The 22,557-nt window shown below is 53.1% G+C and overlaps 1 protein-coding gene across 1 annotated transcript in view; it reads left to right on the top strand.

The window, feature by feature from the left end:
• Positions 1 to 273: 273 nt before the first annotated feature.
• The window catches only part of SLC6A6 (solute carrier family 6 member 6), an 80,371-nt gene continuing 58,087 nt past the window's right edge, over positions 274 to 22,557 (top strand). The window contains exons 1-2 of the mRNA XM_024763389.1: positions 274 to 562; positions 12,729 to 12,766. The gene's annotated coding sequence lies outside the window, so the exon portion shown is untranslated. The remainder of the gene's footprint in view (positions 563 to 12,728; positions 12,767 to 22,557) is intronic.

Raw genomic sequence — 22,557 nt, 5'->3', positions numbered from 1 at the left:
CCTTGGCTCCAGGGTTTGGAGTAACCGGTTTCGTCGGAAAGAGCGCTGTAAGGGGGTAGGCAGGGGACCGAGTGCTCGCCCGCCGCATGAGGGTGTGTGCACGCGCGCTCGGCGAGCCCGGGCTCTTTGTGTCCGAGCCCGAGCGCGCGTGCGTGTGCGGTGTGTGTGCGTGCGTGTGTGTGCGTATGTGTGTGTGTATGTGTGTGTCCGCGTGTGGGGCGGGGCTGGCGCCCGGCCCCGCCCCGGCCAAGCTGGTATTTTTCCACCCAGCAGGATGGGTGATGCTGAGAGCTGCCTGCTCAGACAACAGACACGCGAGGTCAGGAAGAAGCCGCTTATAAATTACCGCTTCCTCCGCGCCGCCGCCAGCGCCGAGCTTCGGGTCCTGGCTGCAGCACCGCTCGCTGGCCGGCGCCGAGTCCCGAGGACCGCGAGCTCAGAGGCCGAGCCCAGCCTAGAGGGAGCGCCGAGCGCGGACCCCGCGGGCCAGAGATCGAGCCGGCTGGCAGCCCTCGGTGAGCGGAACCGAGCGCAGACGAGTGCAGCGACGCGGCCGCCCCAGGTACCGAGGGAGACGGAGCCGGGCGCGCGGAGCCCCTCCCCATCCCCGCGCCCCAGCTAGCCCGACCTCCTCCCCGCCCAGGGACCCCGTTCCGGCGCCCCTTTCACCACCCAGGGAGGGACGGAGGGTCGCCCGCTCAGTCCCCCTGCGGGGCTGTTATTGTTTCCCGGGCGAAGAGGCTCGGGCTTCTCGTGCAGGAGCCAGGTGTGTGTGTGTGTGTGTCTGTTTTGGTGTCTGGATCTCACTGGGGGTCTACATGTATCTCCGTGTGTGTCTGTGTATTTCTGAGGGTGGCTGTTTCTCCATGTTCCCAGCAGCATGCACTTGTGTGTCCCAATGTGTGCCTGCTGTTCTGTGACCTGAGCCGTACATGTGTGTGTTCTAGTGTGTGTCTGTGATACCTGTGTGGCTGTGTCTTCAGATGTTTGCTCTTGTGTGTCCTGGAGTGTGTCTGTGTGAACCTGTGTGTGTGTGACTGTATCTCCAAGTACGTGGCTGTGCACGTGTGTGTCCCAGAGTGTGGCTCTGTCTCTGGGTCCCTGGTTTCGGACACTCATGTGCTCTCGACTGTACCCGAGGGAGTGTCCCCGGTGCCTAGAGGGCCACACAGCCAGAGCTGGTTCTCCAGGGCAGGCGCTGAGTGGGTAGAGGTGATAGGGCGGCATGGCTCCAAGGGTGCTGCCTGTGTGCAGCGTGCAGGTGGCAGTGCCAACGTCCAGCAGCCTTCAGTGGCAGGATCCAGGCCCCGAGGGACAGCTGGGAGCCAAGTGGACAGCGGGCAGGGAGAGCAGGACACATCCATCTCTAGACCTTTCCCTTCCTTCTGGGGGTTCCTCTTTTGAGCTGGAGGTTCTGGTCCCCCTCCCACTAGGAAAGCCAGAGAGAGGATCTCAGAGATTTCATCCTCCAACCGCTGAGGTTTCGTCCTGGACCAGAGGGGGACCTCTGGGCTACCCTCCCTGGCACTCAGAGGGAGGTGTGTGCTGGGCAGGGCCACTGGCCTGGCTATTTTGGTCACTGCCCAGCCTTTGCCAGATCCTGGCCTCCCCCAAGACCAGCCCCAAAAGCTTGGGAGGCAGCCTGGACCCCCATTTCCTGCCTGGAGAAATAAATCAGCTCAGTTACCCCCCGGACACTTGAACAGAGGGTCTCGGGGCTGAGGTTAAGAGGCATGTCGCTCCATTTGGACTTGGGTGAATTGGCCCATGCTTTGGCACCGCTGATGTTCAAATAAATGTCATGGGGGAGATCCTTTTTAAATTTCTTTTTCATTTTTTCTTGGCTGGAAAGGAGGGGATCTCATCCAGAGTCTCCCAGCCAGAAGGAGTTTATTTTTATGGGAAAGAGCGGGTGAGCGCTTACCAACCGCCTGCCTCTCTCTCCGCCAGGGAGTCATCCGGGGAGTGTGGGGTGGGCACGAGGGAGGTGAGGCGTGGGGGCGGAGTGGGGGGAGGAATGTCATCAGGATGGTTTTGGGGGCGTTTGGACGGGGCCCGAGGGCACTGGCTGAGAACCCATCATAGCGTAGGAGTGGGGGACTGGCTAGAGGTCTTGGGCCTGGCTCAGCCCCCTGCTGACGTTGGGCAAACTTTTTTTGTCCTCTGTTTCCTCATCTGTAAAATGGGTGGAGTAAAGTGGTTATGGGGTAAGCTGAGAACGAAAGGCAGGAGCTCTTCCCCAGGGAGCTGAGTCCAAGTACCGTGCCTCTGTCTTAGTCGGCAGGCGACCTTGGGTGATTCCCTCAGCCACTTTGAACCTCAGCTTCGCTGTCTGGGCAGCAAGGACGCCAAAGCCGGCCTCACTGCGTCCTTGAGGGGATTGAGGGAGATGAGGCTGAATAAGCCTGTGGTAAGCTGGAAAGCCGGGCTCCGCTTCGGAGCTGCCGATTAGAGGGTGTCACGAGGTCCCAGGTCACTGTGGTATGTGGCAAGGGCCAAGGCTCACTCTCGAGCTCTTGTCCTTCGGGGATGTCCTTGTACTGACCTGTGGCGCAGCCACAGTCACCTCTCCTGCCCCTTCCCTCCCAGCTCATCCTGCGGACATCCGGTCCCATCCGCTTTGTGGAGTCGGGAGGCCCCTTTTACAGATGGGCAAACTGAGAGCCGCCCAGAGGACTTTGCCTTGATCGCACAGCAGCTGGATTGGGCTTCACAGGCTTTCCCTGGGCCAGCCGCGAGTTTGGGCTCTGTGGGGCTTTAGTCACTGATGTCCTGGGGAGTTGAAATTGGACCAGAACCTGGGGAGAACAAGGGACAAAGGCTCCAGGTCTTCAGGGTTGGAGAGTGAGGGCGTGGGCCCCATTGGCACCTGGATTCTACCCCTGGTTACTCATTCTCCCTTCTCTGTGCCTCTCAGGGAGCCCTGCCACTCTTCCTACTCAAGTGTCAGCCCCCCACGAGGCAGCGTGGGCTCTGGGGATGGTGTTTTCTATCACCTATCAGCCTATCAGCTTGTCAAAGGATTTGGGAGCTTGTGAGACTTCATCTGGAAGTCTTTCCAAAGGTCCCGAAATGATAAGACACTTGTGAGTCATTCAACACATTCCTGTGCATAGGAAAGAGGTGAAAAATAAATTACAAGGAACACCTGGGATGCAGCCTGGTCACAGTTGGAAGGGGTCTGGGTGGGAATTCGGGCTGGCCTTGGAACCCCAGGGCCACCCGCAGGTGTGGGCTGACCACCGCCCCCGCCCCCGAACTTCTGCCGAAGGTCATAAGTGAGGGTCAGATTCTTCGGGGCTACATCTCCGAAGAATGCAATCCCATGTTGCAATCCTGTCTCCAATCTCCATGTTGGCTAACTTATCTTGGCCAAAGTGTTTGTTTGAATTTACGGGTTCTGGGGAGGAGCCCTGGGTGTAGAAATGCCCAGGGTGGCCTTCAAGTGTGAATGGGAGCTCTTTTATAACATGCCTTGTTTCTTGGCTGTTGTCAGTTCTGGCCAGGCACTGGATTTGGGGTAGAATATTGGCTTTCGAGGATCTCATAGCCCAGAGGGAGATGGGCAGCACGGCAGCCGCTGTGACCATGCTGCGCGTGGGTGCCGGTGCTGAGCGCGCCTAGATGACAGGGTCGCAGGCAGAAGGCATTTCAGCTTCTTAGAGGAGGTGATGCTGGAGCTGGCAGCTTCTGTGGGCAGAGGAACAGGGTGGGCTGGCATTCCGGGATGGGGGCATAACAGGTACAAAGGGACAGGGCATGAAACAGCCAAGCGTGTTTGTAGAACAAGCCTCACAGGGACCCAGCTGGAGAGAGGAATAAGCCAGGTGTGGCGGGCCTTGAGCGCTGGGTAAATGGGGTTAGGCTTTATTCTGAAGGCAGCAGAGATAGAAATAGCATCAGGCTGGGTTTGGGGACAGCAGTGTCGAAGCCAGTTAAACCCGGGAGTCCGGGAGACCCTCATGGTGAGTGAGGAATTAGGCTGAGGTCCAGGACCGAAGGTGGCCGGACCACTGCTAGTCAGGGCACAAAGCATTTTCCGTGCCAGCGAATCTTGCCCTGAGCTCTTTTTGTAAACATGGGGTGAAGGCCCGGACATGCTGTCTAACAAGTACACAGGCCATTAACTGTGCCTCTGACCTCCCCGGAGCACACAGCCCTGGGGCCTTGAGTGAATTACGTCTGTCCTGGACAAGGCTTCTTTTGGGGTTTCCCTGCCCACCTCACCTGCTCAGAGGCTCCTTTTGGAAACCTAAGCTGAGGGTCAGGGATTAGGGGTGGTGGGGAGAGGGCAGAGAGAATGGAAATTGCTCTTCTGTTTCCAAAAACCAAGGTAGAAACAACAAATCATCCAACACAATCAAAGGGGGAGGGGGTGGGGGGGGAGGGGCAGGTCACCTTAACTCTAGTCAGGCATCAGAGTTACCTGAGTGATTTTGTACAGCTTCAGATTCCCAGGCCTGGACATATGGAATCTGAATCCCCAGGGGGTGGAGCCTAGGAATCTGTATGTTTAAGTTTTCAACTGTGACTGTTAGAAATATGAATATGAAAATTGAGATGTAATTTGCATTCAGTGAAATGCAAAGATTCTGTTACAGTTTGTTGAGTCTTGATACACCCGTGCAACCACCATCCAGATCAAGATATAGAAAATTTCCAGCTCCCGTGGAAAGTTGACTTGTGCCCTTCCCCTCCCAGAGGCAACCAGTTTCTGATTTCTATCACCATTAGTTTTGCCAAGCCTAGAACTGGATGGATTTGTATGGTATATACTCTTTTGTGTCTGGCTTCCTTCTGCTTGATGATTTTAAGATACATTCATGCTGTTGAGTATATCAATAGTTCAGTCCTTTTATTGCTGAGGAGTAAACCATCATATGGATGCCTCACAGTGTGTTTATCCACTCTCCTGTGGATGGACATTTGGCTTGTTTCCAGTTTGGGGTGATGATGAACGAAGCTTCTGCGAGCCTTCGTGTACAAGTCTCTTTGTGGGCGTATATTTTCACTTTTCTAGGAGTGGAAGTGCTGGGGCGTAGGGTAGATGTTTGTTAACTTTATGAGAAACTGCCAAAAGAGTCTCTTTTAATTACGAAAACAGTAGATCTCAAGCAGTACAGCACTGTACAAGCAAGGTGATTCTTAAAGACCATTTTTTTAAAAAGTGCAATCTAGTCTTCAGTCATCTGTCCATCATCTCTATCTTCCTATAATAACAATAAAAGCCTTTAAGATTATACATTTTCCTCTGCACACAGCTTTGACTGTACCCCTCAGATATCTAGATGGACATATATTCCTTTTTATTCTTTTTAGATCAGTTTTCATTTCAGTTTTGATTTCCTCTTTGACCCAGGGTTATTTAGGATCATCTGTTCAGCAAGCTAGCTGTAGTTCTGTTTTGTTGTTAACGAAAATGACATCATACTGTTCTTGGTTCTGCCACTTAACACTATTCAAACAACAGACCATTGTGGAACGGTCGCTTGTCAGAACATACAGATCTCCAGGCCATTCTGAACAGCTAGTCTGCATGTGGGAACCACTGACCGAGTCTGGCTTGTCTTAATCACCCCGAGTACTGCCACCTTAGTGAATGAAACGCTTCCACCCAATGGCTTTGAACTTAACTCTGAAGGTGGGCAGAGAAGCAGCCCAAGGCAGCTCAGTATTCTGAGATGGGAAGGAACCAATACTTTTTCAGCACCACTAGGTCCTATCTCCCTTCCTGCATTTAAGCCCTGTGCCTGACTTGGGGGTTCTTATCTCCATCTTCTGGAAGAGTTCATCCAGTCTCAGAAAAGTGACTTACCGCCCCTCACACAGCTGGGACCTGGGAAGGAGAACCAGAACCCCTGCCCATCCTCGTTCCACTGCACATGCTTTTTACTGAGCACCTACAAGGTGTCTGGCATAGGGCCAAAGCCAGAGGGACGGATAAAGAGACAGAACAGCCCCTGGGCTCAAGTAGCTCACAGTCTCACAGGAGGGGAGAAGATCTGTATCAGGAAGAGGTTAATGAACAATCCCAGCGGATTATGCCAAGGGCAGGCAACCCAGGGAAGGTGTCAGGGAGGGTGCGTGGTCCACTGGCTGGGAGTGTGGGGACTTTGGGGTCATGGAGTTAAGCCTCCCTGCCCACCCACTTAATGGATGAGGAGACTGAGGTCTGAATGAGGCCTAGATCAACAAGAGAGCCATTATTCACAGACTTAAGGTTCTCCCCCCGTCCCCCCCCACTCCGGCCCACCTGCCATTCGGTGCTGATGAAGTTACGGACAGTGTTTTTACTTCTGTCTCACACTTACTATGACTCTCTTCACAGCTCTCCGATCCTGATTGTGTCACAGCGGTGGGAAGGGGGATGGAAGGGCTAAGCCATACTGATCCGAACGATTCCTTGGGCTTGGCTGTGCAGGAGACACCTGCAGCATCTGGAACAGGGCTTCCTGGGCAGCGGGACCACCTGCTCGGGGAGGAGCGGGGAGCCTGGCTCTGGTGGGCAGCTCTGGCCACTGTGTGGGACGGAACGGAGGCAGTTGTGAGAGGGCCGGCGAGTGTCCCTGCTGGAGGGCGGGGCAGCTGCCTTCTGGTTCCGCTTACCTTGGGTCCTCACTGGACAGACACCGGCCCCCAGCTTTGCCCCCGCCCTCCTCCACTGAGCGGAGGCTGGGACCACATCTCTGCGGGGTCCCTATTGTGGACATTCGGAGAGTTTTTTCCTTCCCACCGCTCTGCTTTGCACACGATGAGGGAATTCTACCATCCACTTTCCTGCAGAAAACCCTTAACACAGCCAGGTTGCTGTCACCTGGTGGCGGCGGAGGGGCGTGGTTGGCCTTGGGTTTCAGCAGAGTCATGCTTCCTGGGGGAGGGGCTTCAGAAGGGGGCGGGCCTGAAGGCTCTGCCCTTTTGCCCCATGGCCATTTGGCACCTGGAGACAGTCAGCCCCGACGGCGGACTCCGGCCATGATTTTAAGCACATTCATTCTATCACCAGATGGCACCTGGTGTCTCCTCTCTGGGTGGATGCCACCACAGCTCAAGACAGCAACCTCCTCACCAGTCTCCATGCCTCCTGGGCTCTGTAGCGTCGGGGGCCAGCTCTCAGCATGTCACTCTCCTGCTCCCAAGCCTTCTGTAGCTCCCTAGTGCTTTGTGAAATCAAGTCCAAACTCCTTAGCCTGGCATTCAGCGCCCTTCATGATCTGGCTCCTGGCCAATGTTCATTGTCATCTGCCACCACTTCTCTCTGTTCCCTGTGATCTGGCTGGCTTCTGCCCTTAGTCCGAGCCTCAGGCTCTCAGCCCTGCCCAGACCTCAGCCCGAAAGCCTCTTCCTCCCTTCCCCTCCTAATTCCCACTCTTCGAGGGCCAGCTTGAGGCTACCTGCTTCATGAAGGCTTCCTGGAACCCCTTAATGGTGCGTGACACATCGTAAGCACCCAGCAGAGATCCTCTGAGTCAAAGTGGACTTAACCTCGCCCTGCTCTGAGCCCTGTGGACCTTTTCTCTGGCTGGAACCCAGACCTGTGTGGTCTTACCTTTTTTCCAGCCACCTGACCAGAGGCACATCAGGGGAGTGACAGTTGCCCCAGCAGCCAGCCAGCACGGGGCCTGGCGCACAGTAGGTGCCCAGCACAGAAATAGAGGCCGTCTGATTCCCTCTTTCCTGAAATGAGAGCCTATGATTTGAACATCTGAGTGGGTCCAAGCTTGGAAATTATATCCACCCATCACTATCTATCCTTCCAACAAATGTTTTTTCTAGACCCTGTCGTAGTCCCTGGGGATGTGGCGGGTGAACAGGATGGACCAACTCATGCCCTCAGGGAGCTGACCACAAGAGTTAAGTGAATTGCTACAGGAACACTGTGACACCAGGATTTGGATGTCCTTGGCCACTGACTTGCTGTGTGACCTAGGAAAGTCCTTTCCCTGCTCTGTCCTAACCTGTAAGGAAGCTTCATGTTTGAGGGAAATACCTGCTGAGTGAAGGGGGGAGAGACCCTTGTTTCTCTCTGTTGGGGAGCACATGTCACTACATGGGTGATGGTCGTGTGGGATTTGACTGTAGTCCCATTGGTTTTCAGGATGTTTTAGCCCTCGCTCTGAAAGCGGGTACCCGATTTGGGGACTGGAGATCAGAGATGCTCTGAGCAGAGCTGTAGCAACAGGATTTTAGTGGAAAACACTTCCTTGGAGAGGAAAGTGGGGTTTCTTTTTAAAATATTTATTTATTTGGTTGTGCTGGGTCTTAGTTGCGGCAGGCATGCTCCTTAGTTGTGGCACGTGGGCTCCTTAGCTGCAACAGGTGAACTCTTAGCTGTGGCATGCACGTGGGATCTAGTTCCTGGACCAGGGATGGAACCCGTGTCCCCTGCATTGGGAGCGTGGAGTCTTAAGGACTGCGCCACCAGGGAAGTCCCAGAAAGTGGGTTTTTATTCCATCATTGGTGGAAGAGTATAGATCAGAATAGACCTTTAAAAAAAAAAAAAAAAAAGACCCAACCTGCCAGCCTCTGTTGCCGGGACTGAGCAGAATCCGTTTCTGCTTCTACTTCTCACCAATGCAAGGTGTGGGCTGTTTGCAAAGGGGTGCATCCCAGGCCTGAGACAACAGTACTAGTCGCTGCAAAATCGTCCCCCACGGGCAGCTCCAGGCCTCCTGTATGGTTTGTGTTGTCCACTCAGAGTTTTATAAAATCGAGCCAGTGTTTTTTCAATGTGGGGTTTTTTTTGTTTTTTTTGTTTTTGCATCTGCCTCTGGCCATTTGGTTTCTCTGAACGGCCCTCCGTTGCTTGGGACCCAGCTGCCTTGAGGCAGGGACATGCTGCCTGTGGATCCTGGGCCGGTGGGAGCCTTCCTGCTGTGTTCCTTCAGCAGGACTGATGGTGCAGCGTAGGGAAGAGGGATTCCTACCCCTTTCAGGGGACCCGTAGTGCTTTCAAGGGGCATTTCAGGGCTGGAGCAGGAGAAATCCAGCCACCCCTACCTGCGCACTGCTCTGTGGGGGGCTGGGGGGGTGGCCTGGCTGCAGCACGCACCTCCCAGGGCAGCCCCCTCTGCCAACCTCTCCTGGGAGTTCCGGGTGGCGCTGCAGGCGGAGAGGGTGATTTGCCTCCTTGAATGTAAAGCGTTCGGCCTTCTGGAGAGCAGACCAGGCAGCCGGTCTCTGCCAAAACCCGCACATCTGAGATCCGTAATTTTTTCGGTGTATTTTGTTGCCGTGGCCGAGCCGTGAGTTAAGTCCGATGGTCCTCAGCTACTCGCTAAGCCCTGTGTCCCCTCCCCTCTCCTGAGCCATCCGGGGGCTTGTCGTTAGTTGGGAGGCCGGGGAAGCTGGAGAATTTTTCTTCCCTCTCTCAACATTTCATAACCTTTGACCCCTGCCTGCCATTCCCCCAGGCCTAGGGGTTGTGGGTGCATCTTGGCTCTGCCCTGGGATGTTGCAAGAATGACAGTAGTAATTATAATGTATACCAGCACTCCTCAGACTTGGAAGATGTAGGCCTCACTCGCGATCTTGTTAAAATGCCCCTTCCCCGGCAGGAGGGCTAAGGTGGGGCTGAGATTCTGCATTTCTAACCAGCTCTCAGGTGCTGCGATGATGACGGTCTGTGCGGGTAGGGCACACATTGAGTAAAGGAGGTTAATCATAGCTTTTGCCACACTTTGTAAGCCAGGCCCTGTGCCTTATAAGCATCATCTTCCTAACCATCACAAAAGGTAACCATCGTTCCTATTTTGCATGTGAAAAGCTGAGGCCCCAGAGAGAGCAGGTAACTCGCCCGAGGTCACACAGCTGGGAGGCGGTTGAGCCAGGCCAAGCTCTCTGGGCCAGTGCCACCTTGGAAAGGCTGCTGGTGGGGAAGCCCTTTTCTGCTGAATGGTGTCCGTGGTCCAAAAGCCACAGGAGGCTTTTCAAGGCAGCCAAGTCGGATGTAAATCAAGGAGAGCCAGGGTCCAGCCAGGCCGCGCTGACAGCAGGGTGGCCCAAGGCAGTGTGTCAGGACCAGGCCCGCTGCGGGATTTGGTGCTGGCGTGCGGCCTGGTTGGGGGAGCAGCTGGGGGATGCTCACAGCTCCTGTACGACCGACCCGGTGTGGGGCCTGCCTGGAGCCCAGAGGCACCAAGTCACACTTACTGCCTCCCCATTATTTAGATAACTCCCAGGATGCAGGGCTGGCTGGAAGGGTCAGCAATGGGACAGGCGGAAGCTGGGACCTGTGCTTTAGTTGTTTAAAGGCTGGCTCATCCTTGGAATCACATGGGCACTTTCCCTTAATTGGCGGTCTGCTATGGGGACCGAGGGGCTGTGGTCTGCCTGGCTGGGCCTTCATTTTTACACTAGACACCTGCCCCAAGCAACTGGGAAGAGTAGAATAGATTTAGAGTCTGGGTCCTCAGAATGTGGTCACTGGATGAGCAGTCTCAGCATCACTGGGAGTTTGTTAGAATGCAGTATCTCGGTCCCTACCCCAGCCCTGCTGGCTCAGACCCTGGGGTAGTACCCAGTCCTCTGTGTTTTAACAAACCCTCCAGGCTTAACTTTGAGAAGGGCTGATTTCTCCATCTCCAGCCAAATGCCCAGGGGTAAGGGAAGATCAATCCTAACCTTTGCAATTGGCTAGAGTGCCAGGGCTGCAGGAGGACCGCAGGTGTCATTTCATCTGTGCCTCCCTTTTCTGATGGCCTGAGTGTCAGAGAGATAAAGAGACATGCATAAACTTACACCGCAAATTCGAGGCAGACTTGGGTCTGGGTTCTTAGGGTTGCAAGTGGCAATAATTAGTTCAAACATTTACTGACTCCTTTAACAGAAAAGCCCAGAGTCGTACTTCAGGTATGGCTGGATCCAGATGCTGAGAGATGTCACTGGGGCTCAGTTTCTTTCTCTCCCTTTCTGGCTCCATGTCCCTTTCTCCTTGGGGTGCCCTCAGCTGCACAGGGTGTTGCCCACCCGCACCCCCAGCAAAGCCATCCCAGCCTAGAAAGAGCTTTCTTTTTTCCCAATATTTTCAGCCCAAGTCCCTGTTATCACTCTCAGTGTCCAGTCTTGGTCATGTGCCTGTCCTGGTGCCAATCATGACAGCCCTCTGATTGGCTCAGCCTGGCTCATACACCCAACCCTGGAAATAGGAGGTGGTCTCAGCCCACCCAGAACCCCATGGGCTGAGAGTGGCATGTGGGGGTCTCCAGGAGGAATAGATGCAGGCTGTCCCCAGAAAAAAGGGTCCAGGTGCCAGCACAGTAGCTAGAGATACAGGGACTTGGTGCCATTTTTATTCTCCTCTGAGTTGGACTCATGCAACTGCTAATGTCTCACCTCAGATAAAATTATACTCTCGTTCCTCTGGTTCCTTTAACATTGTGCCTGTAATTGTGCATTGAACATGCTACCTTCATTTCCCCTTTGTCCTTCTTCCCTTGGTATGGTCCTGGATAACCAGGAACACATTGCCACTTCCACCACCCACACCTGCTGCAGACATTACTAATCCACCCAGACTTCACAGAGCCGTGCCTCCACCCAGAGAATGAAGCCTCAATGGCATCCGTGTCAGCCCCTGCCATGTGATTCCAGGCTCCAGGAGAGTGGCAGCCTCAGCTGTTTTGTTCACTGCCGGGTTCCAGTGCCTAGAACGGTACCTGGCATATAGTAGATGCTCAATAAATAATTGACTCAGCATTCCTACACGCAGTGCCTCAGACACAGTGGGTGCCCGTGTGAGCCTGGTGAACGTGGAAGCCCAAACACGGCAATGAGGTTGTCTAATTTGGGGGACAGGGGGCTCTGTTAGACTGCTGGACCCCAGTTCTGAGTCTGGGGAAGAGGCTCCAAGGGCAGGGCTGCAGGTACAAAGAGGAAAGAAGTGAGCAGCCCTGGAGGCCTCTCTGCTCTTCCACCACAACCCCCTTCCTTCCCTGCTAATCTGTTTAACTTGTTCACTGAAGTGTAAGATCTTCCTTGATAAGGAAGCATTTCCTGGTTTTCTGCATTTTTTATCCCAGGAAACCAGGAGAGCCTTCCAGCACAGCTCTGCCGGTGGAATGAGGCAGAGGTGATCTGCCCCCACTTGCGTTGTTTCCCAACCAAGTCCAAAAGAACAGAGGTGGTCTATTTAAAAAAAAAAAAAAAAAAGCTTCAGGGGTCAGTCACACTTGGGGACTGCTTGGCTCTGCACAGTTCAGCAGGCTTCCTTGGCGCAGTGATGCTCAACCTCTAACCAGGTGATGAGTATCAGGTTCTCCATCTGGCTTCGGCGCATCCCCTGTGCTCACAGGGCGCGGTCACTCACAGACCTGGGCAAGTGGCTGAGCTCGTGGGGGGCTTGGGGGAGCGCAGACTTTTGGGTTAGGGCTGGGGAGCTGCTTACCTGTTCTGAGCCAGCAAGAAGAGCCTTTCCCCTCCTGAGTGCAGGCTGGGCCACCCACCCCTCCCAGCTCTGGTTCTTGCCACTGACGATTTCAGGGATGCTGGCGAGAGGTGTGTGAGCGTGTGCCTGTGTGTGAACACGTGGTGTGTGTGTGCATGCATGTGCGAGCGTGTGCAGGAGCACCCGGACGCCTGGCTTTCCCCCGCCCCAGCCCCACTGGGTGTGGACGGGGCCCCTCCCAGTTGTGTGTGCTGGGTGGTCACACGGAATAGAGTCTGGGTCCTGAGTACATCACACCCTGACCAGATCTCTTCTTTCTTTCTCTGCCTTCTTTCCTTGCAATAGGTCCAGAGGGACAGCGCTTTGTGAGGAGCCTCCAAAACGTAAGTGGCATTTGACCTCCCCATGGTCTCGGTGTCTCGCCACGGGTGGCAGTGACCCACGGTGGGCGCTCAGGATCCCAGAGGAAGAGACAGAAGCCCCGAGGCCCCAGGACCTTGTCCACAGGTCACCTCTGGGTGGCGGGTCCACGGCCCGGCTTGGCCACCTGGGCACATCGGTGGCAGGGAGGTAGCCCTGCAAATGGGCTGAGCACTGATTTCGGAGTCCTGGCCTGGACCCCAGCCTGGCTCTGCACCAGGCGGTGAGGAGGCCTTCGTGGAGTTGATTCTAAGGTTCGGGGTCAGAAGCGTATGAAAGGGTGAGCTGCTTGGCTCCCAGCAGACAGGATGCTCTAGGAATCGGGCTGCTGTCCCAACTATCTCTTTATTGAACGTTTTATTTTTAAAAAATTGAAAACCTTCAAGAAAGTTGCACGAATGTTACAATGAACTCCTCTAAGTCCTTCACTTAGATTTTCCTATTGTTAACATTTGCCTCCTTTGCTTCCTTGCTTTAATATATGCTATAAAAAGTCACATTGATATCCTGGATCACTGGGGAGTTTCAGGCACGCTGCCCCTTTACCTCTAATCCTTCAGCATGCATTTTGTAAGAGCAAGGCCATTCATTCTCTTATATAAGTACACAATGATCAGCCCTGGAACATTTAACATTGACACAATTCTGTTATCTAATCTAAGAACTTAATGACGTTTTGCTGATTGTCTAGTATTTATAGAACCTCCCGCACCTCCACCCCAGTTCAGGATCACAGTAGCGTTTTTAAAAGGGGTTTAATGGGGCAGGAACCTGACTCAGTCACTTTTCTGCAGCTGCCTTCCACACCTTGATTTAAACATCCTCACTGTAGGGGCTTTCAAAGAAGTCTTTGACTCGTGACATTCAGTAAGAAGTGTACTTTACAGCAGGATGCCGCGTGTACTTAACACACGCGTGAAACTGAAACGAAAGTTTCACGAAATAAAACTCGTAGCCTCACCGTCTGCAGGGCTCTCTGTTCTGTTCTGTTCTCTTTTATAAAAACGATAGCCCTGACCCTCTAAGTCAATAGATTGCACGACCCACTAGTACACCCTGCTCTGGAATTTGAAAAACCTGGCGTCCTGGGCAGAAACTTCTCGGGATCAAGCTCCCACAGGTCCGGGGCCGGGTTTGGTTGATTGGGGTCCCCTAGGAAGCCAGGACTGGGAGAAAAGCCTGAAGACCCTTGGCCTCTTGCTGCCGGTGGTGGACCCGATTCCACCCCAGTCATCAAGCTCCCAGCCCTGGGTCTCTGTCACCGGCAGCCGCAGGCCTCCGGCACCACCCAAGACCTGCTCTTCATGCTGTGACATCAGATGCGGAGAATCAGGCTGGCATATCCCTGGTGGTCAGGAGATGCCCCGCTCCGGGTCAGCCTCCAGAGTCACCACTGTGGTAAATAGCAAGAGGAATAATCGCGAACATTTACGGAACTCTTTAACAACGTTCACCATGCTGCCGAGCGTTTAATGATAGCAGCAGGTTTTATCCTGCACCTGTCCTGTGATGGGCGCTGTGGTTCCACCATTGATTGAGCGCTTGCTCTGCCTCAGGCAGTGCTAGCGCCTTAGTCGCCTGCAGTCCTCACAGTAGCCCTGTCAGGTGGGCACTGAACAATGATGGTCCCCATTGTACAGATGGGGATACTGAGGCTCAGAGGTGGTGAACTGCCCGCGCCCTCACCCCCAGGTCACACAGGATTTGAACCTGGTTGATCTGACCCTGGTGCCAACACCATCCAGCATGGCCCTCCCCTCCCCCTCCCCCTCCCCCAGGCTGGAGCAGACTCTGGTCCAGCCCCTTCCTGAGGCCTCTCACTGGTTAATGAGTAGCCCAGGGCAGCCAGGAAGCCAGGTGCCTGCCGCTGTGAAGCTGGAATGTGAGTTCTGCTTCCAGATAAAGAGAATCTTGTGCAAGGGGCTTGGCCTTTAGAGGCAATAAACAGAGGCCGGCCACGGTTCCTCTCCCTGAGGCTTGCTGATCCGTCCATATTTGGTGGGAGCCCATTTTCCGAGAGAGGCCGCTGAGGCTGAGAGGCCTGTCTGACGCCTCCTCCAAGCAGCCCTTTTGGTTTAGTCTTGCCAGAAGTGCTCACTGCCGCCTGACATGGCAGGCAGTGGGATTTGGAAGGAGGTGTCTTTAGAGAACAGTTGTCATCTCTGAAGTCTGGGCCCTGCTGGGTGTGCGGCCTTCAGTTCCCACCTGCGAAAGGGGATGGTGATCGCTCTGGAGCCCCCGCAGGGTCAAAGAGATGACAGATGTGTGCATGTCCGTTGGGTGTTCAGCAGACCCTGGGGTATTAATGAGCCCGCCAAAAATAGTATTCCTGAGCTGGGGGCAACCCGGGTGGTAGAAAGTCCTTGGAGCTGGAGAGTCAGACAGCCCGGGTTCAAATCCTGGCTCCATCCCTGGCCAGCTGTACAACCTTAAGAGGGCAGTCAGAGCCTCTCGGAGCCTCCTCTTCCCCACCTGTGAAATGGAACAGTAACAGCCCCGGGAGGAGCAGAAAGTGAGTATGGGATCAGGGGTAACGATCAGTCATCACAGTGGGGTTTAGAAGCGCGCAAGGGGCCTAACAAAGTCAGTGCCCCGCACCCAATAGCATTTCTTTTATTTGTTTATTTTTTTATAAATTTATTTATTTTATTTATTTATTTTTGGCTGCATTGGGTCTTCATTGCTGCGCGCGGGCTTTTTCTAATTGTGGCGAGCGGGGGCTACTCTTTGTTGCAGTGTGTGGGCTTCTCATTGCAGTGGCTTCTCTTGCTGCGGAGCACGGGCTGTAGGCGCACAGGCTTCAGTAGTTGTGGCGCGCGGGCTCAGTAATTGTAGCGCGTGGGCTCAGTTGTGGCATGCGGGCTCAGTAGTTGTGGCGTGAGGGCTCAGTTTTTGTGGCGCACGGGCTTAGTTGCTCCGCGGCATGTGGGATCTTCCCAGACCAGGGATCGAACCCGTATCCCCTGCACTGGCAGGCGCATTCTTAACCACTGTGCCACCAGGGAAGTCCCCCCAGTAGCATTTCTTATCTCATCTCCCACGTTGGGATCCCCTGAGCAACTCCCCCCCACCTGAAAATCAGATCCACCCTCTTGGGTGCCCAGGAATTTTAGGGAGGGGGAACCTCTCTGAGCTCGTCGTGAGAATTCCAGTGGGGCCTTCTCCACCTGTGCCTCCCCCAACCTCACCGCCCTCCCTCCGCAGCTTGTAAACTCTGGCAAGGGAGGGGGTGTCAGTACGACCTCTGACCATCCACCAAAGCATTCGCTGCCTAGAAGGGCCAAGACAGTGAGAAAATGGTATTTATTGTTTGTTTACCCTGATTATAAAAGTCATACAATTTTTCAAAAATTGAGATAGGGTTGGCATACAACGTTGATGTACATTTAAGGTGTACGGTGTGTTGATTTGGTCCATTGCTATTGCGGTATGAGTGTCATCGTAGCATTAGTTAACACCGCCATTCAGTCACTTAATGATTTCTTCTGGTGTTGAGAAGTAATATGTTTTTCATACAGAAAATTTGGAGAGCACAGAAAAGTCAAAACAAGAAAATAAAATTCATCTCTATTCCTACCATCCAGAGATAAGCACCTAATGGTACATTTAGACACGTTTGGGTAATTAATATACCTTATTTAAAATTTTCCTTTCCAAATTGAACTCGTAGCATGGCTCTTTAGGAGCCAATTTCTCCCAGCACACCCTCCAACCTACTTCTGATAGCGTTTTGGGGTCTTGGGTCTTCCAAGTCCAGGTTTGGCAAACTTCTTAAAGGGTTGGATAGTATGTATTTTGGGCTTGTGGGTCATGGGCTCTCAGCTCTGCTATTGCAGCTAGAACCCAGTCCAAGACAATAGGCAAATGATGGATGGAGCTATGGGCCAATAAAACTTTATTTACAAAAACAGTGCTGAACCTAGCCCAGGGGCCACAGTTTGCTGACCCCCTGTTCTAGTTTGTTTTGATTTGTTTGGATAAACCATCATTTATTTAAGTAATCCCCTAGTGAGGAGAGATTGGCTGTGTATAGTTTCTCTTTTTTGAAAACCACTCTGCTGTAGGTTTTTTTTTTCTATTTTTAATTACGGTAAAATACACATAACATAAAATTTGCTGTCCTAACCATTTTTAAGTCTACAGTGTAGTGGTGTTAAGTGTATTCACATTGTTGGGCAGTCCATCTCCAGAACTTTCTCATCTTGCAAAACCGTGTGCGGTAAATTACACATTGGTCTGGTCAGGAAACTGGAATCGCTAGCATGAAGGGAGTGCGCATTTTTAAGATGCTCGCACTTGTTGCCAAATTATTGACCCTCCAGAAATTGCTCTGATGTCATCATTGACAGCCCTCAGTCCTTGAGAGAGAGAGGTGGCACGTTCCTGGTGAACGTGCTTTCAGGGTCTTAGGGGGCAGAAAATTTAAAACAATCCATCCTAGAGGAGCTGCTCCCAGTCTGCCAGCCTTCCTTTTTGGGGAAGAACAAAAAAACTCAGGAAATATAAAATGCTATGAATCCTAGGCCTCCTCCGAGGCTGATAAATACACCCTTTAGAGAGAGGAGAGGTGTGTTTAAGACCTAATCTCACCATGAGTCTGGGTGTAAATGTCTTTTGGCCTCTACCTTGCTGTGTGACCCAGGGCATGTCACTTAACCTCTCTGGGCCCCAGGGTCTTCTGTCAAAATAAACATGATGTAGAATCTCCCTTCTGTGGTTGTGGCGAGGATCAGGGAAGAAAAACTATGAACCTTCTCAGTACCGTGACTAGCCCATAGCAATTACTGCAAGTGGTACTTGTCACTGTAATTGGTCTTCCTATTGCTGCTGTTACTGTTAATACTTTTGACACCTCTGGCAGGGTAGGCTGAACATATGGACAATAATAGCGTACGCAGCTCTTTGCAGTTCTCAAAAAGGTCTCCCATCTTTCGTACTTGCATTATCGTATGGCGTAGTTATTACTGTCGCCACGTAACAGGTGAGAGATGTGAGGCTCAAGAAGGCAGTGGCCAGCTTGAGGTCAGCCGTGTTTCAGGTCGGGACCTGGGGTGAGCCACGTCTTTGGCTTCTTAGTCTTGAAGTCAAAGGTGCTGGGAGACGGGGCCTCTGGACCAGCAGGCCAAGCAGGAGCCGCGTCTTCTGGCCTAACCTGTGGCGGGAAAGCTTGGGCCTCAGGTGGAGAGAAGATTCCTTGGCTGTATCTTCCTGTCTTGGCTCTTACCCCAACGGGTGTCACACAGGGATTTCTTCAAGGAGAGAGATTATTATTTTAATGTGTGTGGTTCTTTCCCCACACCACCAAGCAATCCTCCAGCACCAGCTGGGCATCCTACGACTTAAGTCAGTATTGACGATACTGACGCTGTTGGTGTGGAGGTAGTCTCAGGTTCCCCAGGCGAAGGGCTCAGTCCCACAAGACTGCCCCCACCCCCGACTTTAGCCCGAATGGCTGTGAATCGGAGGGTCCCACGACCCCCTCCTCGGGTTGGATTAATTTGCTAGAGCAGCTCACACAACTCAGAGAAACATTTTACTTACTAGATCACCGGTTTATGACAGAACGATATAACTCAGGAACCAGATGGCAGAGACACACAGGGCCAGGTGTGGGGAAAGCGAGGAGCTTTCATGCCCTCTTCAGGCGCCCTTGTCCCTGAATCTCCACGTGTTCACCAACTGGAACCTCCCCAAACCCTGTCCTTTTGGGATTTTACGGAGGCTTCATTACCTAGGCGTGATCCGTTCAACCTCCAGCCCCTCTCCCCTCCGCAGGGCTGGGGGGTAGTGGGACTGAAAGTTCCAGCCCTCTAATCACTGGTGGGTTCTCCTGGCAACCAGTCTCCTTCCTTAGCTCCCTCCTAAGTCGCCTCATTAACATAACAAAAGACACCTTGATCCCTCTCGCCACTTAGGAAATTCCAAGGGTTTTAGGAAGTCTGTGCTGGAAACGCGGATGAAGACCAACTTTATCTTTTTTATCATAAATCACAATATCACAGTCCCCCCCCCACCCAGTTTTTGAAACTGACAGGGCCTTTCAAAAAGAAGAGCTTCCCACAGTGGTGAAGCCTGAGGGGTTTCTGAAGGATACTGCTAACTGTTAGCCTGTGCTCAGCCACCAGACAGCAAGTCCAGAAACCTGGGCTCCTAAAGCAAAGCAGGCACCTCCCAACCCCTGGGGCTGCAGTTGGCCTCTGGCCTCGGAGGGCCTGGCTCCCTGGGGCAGTTCCCTCTAGCACCTCCATTATTTACCCATTTGCTGGGGGACCTTGGACAAGTCACTTCCCTTCTCTGGGCCCTAGGGCTTCCCCACATGTAAAACAAGGGTCTGGAATCATCTCCCTGGGCTGGCTGCTGGCGTGGCAGTGCCGAGCTTTGGCTACGAATGTCAGCTCTGCCATTTCAGAGTCAGGTGCCCTAGCGTAAGGAGTCTCCCTTTCTGAGCTGGGTGTTCCCTGTAAAAGGGGCGAAAGTGCATGTGCCCCCCCGGGGTCTGCAGGCTTAGGAAAGAGGCCGCCCCCACCACAGCCTGGCTGCTGCTGGCACACCCTCCGTGGGGCGTTACACGGGGACCCCTGGCATCCCCTCACTGCTCCTCCCCCAGAGGGAGTTTGGGATTGGCCTGCCCTCCTGCCCCTCATTCCCACCCTCCTCATCCCCGAGTCCCCCTCCTCACTCCTCTCCTCCCCGAGCTCCTCCTGCTCTGTGGGTCCACGAGGGCCCACGCCTCCCCGCCTCCCTCCCTCCTGCCACAGTGAGGGGGACGTGGCTCTTCTTTCTGTTTTGGGGGTCCAGTGCCGGGAGCTTCTGCTTGTCTTGCTGCCACCCTAGTCTTTTCTGGGCATCCTGCCTGCCCCTGACCATCTCCCTCATGTGAGCGCATTCTCTTGTCTGTTAAGTTCCTGAGGTCCAGAGAGACGGGGTTCTGATGAGGAATCTAAGGCTGAGTCCTGATGATCGGTGGGAAGGATGCCATGATCGATTAGCAATGTCTGTTGGGGGCGCGGGATAGGAGAAGGTGGCATGTGGGTGGTACACGACCCCCTTGGTAGCAGACACCTGCTTTGGAAAAAAGGAGGAGCTGAGAGGACTGTGAAAGTTCTGTGCAGCCACCAGGCAAGAGGCTTCTTCTGGGTGGGAAGAAAGAAAGGGACACGACTACGGGATAGGGTGACCCTCAAATCCTAAGTTACTTAATTCATATTTAGGTGGAGGTTTTCGGACTAGGCACCCAGAGTATTTGATTCCTCTTATGTTCTGGGTCTCATATTTTTGCTAGATAGGGGGTGGCGGGGTGATAACACATCAACACCTTCCGGATGAGGTTGCCAGATAAAATGCAGGTGCACCTGAGAGGTGCAGCGACCTGCCCAAGGTCACACAGCACCTTGACGTTGGGCACCTCTCCTCTGCTGCTTCCTGGCTGTGTGACCTCAGGTGAGTCCCATCCGCTGCCTGGGCCTCAGTTGCCCCATCTGTTAAATGAGGACCGAGATCAAGATGCCCAGCGGGTGAACTGGCGCACGTAGGAGAAAGCAGCTTGGTGTATTGAAAAGTTGATGAGTTGATTTCTTATATATGTGGCTTATGAATAATAGCTGTAATAAAGTGCTTTCAGGGAAGGGTTAGTCACACTAAACAGACCAGACATTGAGTGAAGTCTCTCGCCCTAAAAGAGACAAAACTAGAAAAGCTTGGAAGGTGGCAGGTGGCTGTGCTTCTGGGCAGTGATTCCTGACACCTCGGACCCCTGGGCTAGCTGATCCCCATGTGGCCAGGCCTGAGAGCGCCACGGCTGGGCACCTGGCCTGAAGTGCTTCTGGGGAAAAGGGTCCCCCCTAACTTTATTAAATTAATTTTATTTCATATTCATAAATATTATGACAGGTGCTGGTGATACAAATATAAGCAAGATATTGTCAATTTTTTAGAATTTTACAGTCTAGTAGGTGAGACTGTGTGAAAGTGTAAATTACGTTAAATTTTGGTGATTTCTTTTCCAGTTTTATTGAGAATAAACGACATACATCACTGTCTGAATTTCAGAAGTACAGCGTGATGGCTTGATTTGCATATATTGTGAAAACGATTACCACAATAGGTTCTGTTAACGTCCATCACCTTGTGTAGATACAACAGCCCCCAACTTAAGGTCATGGGGCCAGACCTTTGACTTCCCTTGGGCCTTTCCAGTCCATTGAGAAATTCGCATGTTTTCAAACCCTTTCCAGCTCTGCTGAGTGGGGGAAAGGCCCAGGCAAGAACATTTGATGTCAGGGGAAGTTTGGGGAAAACCTGTAAGCATCTGAAAACCGAGAATTGAAAGTCTGCTCATTCAGTCATCAGGGAGTTATGGACTTGTCCTGTGGCTCAGGCCCCCGCTGGGCCCTGGGGACCCAGAGATGAGCCTCGCTCTGTCCAGCCTGGGAACTGCCTGGCCTGCAAATCGGGCGTCCATTGGCGGGGTCTCTTGAAGATGCTTGGGCACCCAAAGTTCAAAGAACTTTCCCAGAGGCCTTGAATGACAAAGCATGCCAGCTGGGCACAAAAGGGGAAGGGCATTACTGGTGAGGAAGCAGTCTGTGGAAGGGCTGGCAGAGCGTGAAAGAGTGGAGCAAGGACCCCGGGGCCGAAGGAGCCTGGGGGGCTGGGGGGCTGTGTTCTGGGCTGGGAGGAGGAGCCGGATGGGTGTTGGTGTAGCCTGGTGACCCCCAGTGCCCTGCTGAGTGCTTGGTCTTGATTCACTTTGGGGAACCAGCCTGGTATCAGAGTCCTTATTTAATGCTTCCAGGTGTCCCTTAAAGGTAGTAACTGTTTAGTTGTTCTGACAACTGGCTTCTGCTCAGGAAGAAAAACAAACAAGCCCAGCCTTTACCATCGAGACCCACTTGTAGGAGAATCACAGGCGTGGCCAGAGGTCCCAAGAGGAAACCCACTCTAATGAGATGTCTAACCTAGTTTTGCTGATTCACGTGGTTTGGGGAGCACACGAAGTGCCTTGGGAGGGGATGGCGGTGCCAGCGGACTTGGCTGCTGGTTTGACACAGAACGCCGGATGGAGAAACTGTTTATTTGGTATTTTCCCTGCTTGACAGATCAGCCCTGGGTGTTTGCTTCTGCCTCTCCCAGCACTTAGCTGGATGATGCTAACAACGGGTGGAGTCCGTGTTTGTTGATTTAACCACATGAAATGCAAGGTGGCTGATCTCTCTGGTTCAGGGGCAAACTGTTTCTCCTGAGAGCAAAGCCAGGCTTGTATTGAGGCCCTTCCTTGTACCTTCCCTTGTGTAATGTGAGGTGGCCCATTTTACAGATGGTGCAACTGAGGCCCCAAGGGGAAGAGACACGCCTGAGGTTACTATTTGCCGCTGACAAGTGGCAGAGTTAAGGTTCCAACTAAAATCTCTGATGGTGACGCAGAACAGGCAAAAGCGGAACCAGGCAAAGGGTATTTGGGGAACAGAGTCTCACTGGCGGGGTTGGGAGCGGGAGGCTCACTCTTGGGGAATTCAGAGAACAAAGCTGGAGAGGCGAGGAGGGTCTTTCCTCTCCACTGACATTATGCGGGAGAGGGAATTTTGTACAACTCAGCCATCTGGGGGTCAGCCGTAACGGACTGACCAAATAAAGAGATGAGTCAGTTAAAAAGGACAACGGATTTCTCGACTATTTATAGTTGTGGCCTAGATCTCAGGTATCCTTGCCCCCAAGGAGTAAAAGGAGACTTTTTCAGATGGCCCAGGCTCTGCAC

The sequence above is a fragment of the Neophocaena asiaeorientalis genome, unplaced genomic scaffold (genome assembly GCF_003031525.2).
Source record: "Neophocaena asiaeorientalis asiaeorientalis breed wild unplaced genomic scaffold, Neophocaena_asiaeorientalis_V1.1 scaffold433, whole genome shotgun sequence".
Classification (NCBI taxonomy): Eukaryota; Metazoa; Chordata; class Mammalia; order Artiodactyla; family Phocoenidae; genus Neophocaena; species Neophocaena asiaeorientalis.
Note: the sequence above shows the minus strand (reverse complement) of the source record. Positions and strands in the feature narration are given on the sequence as shown.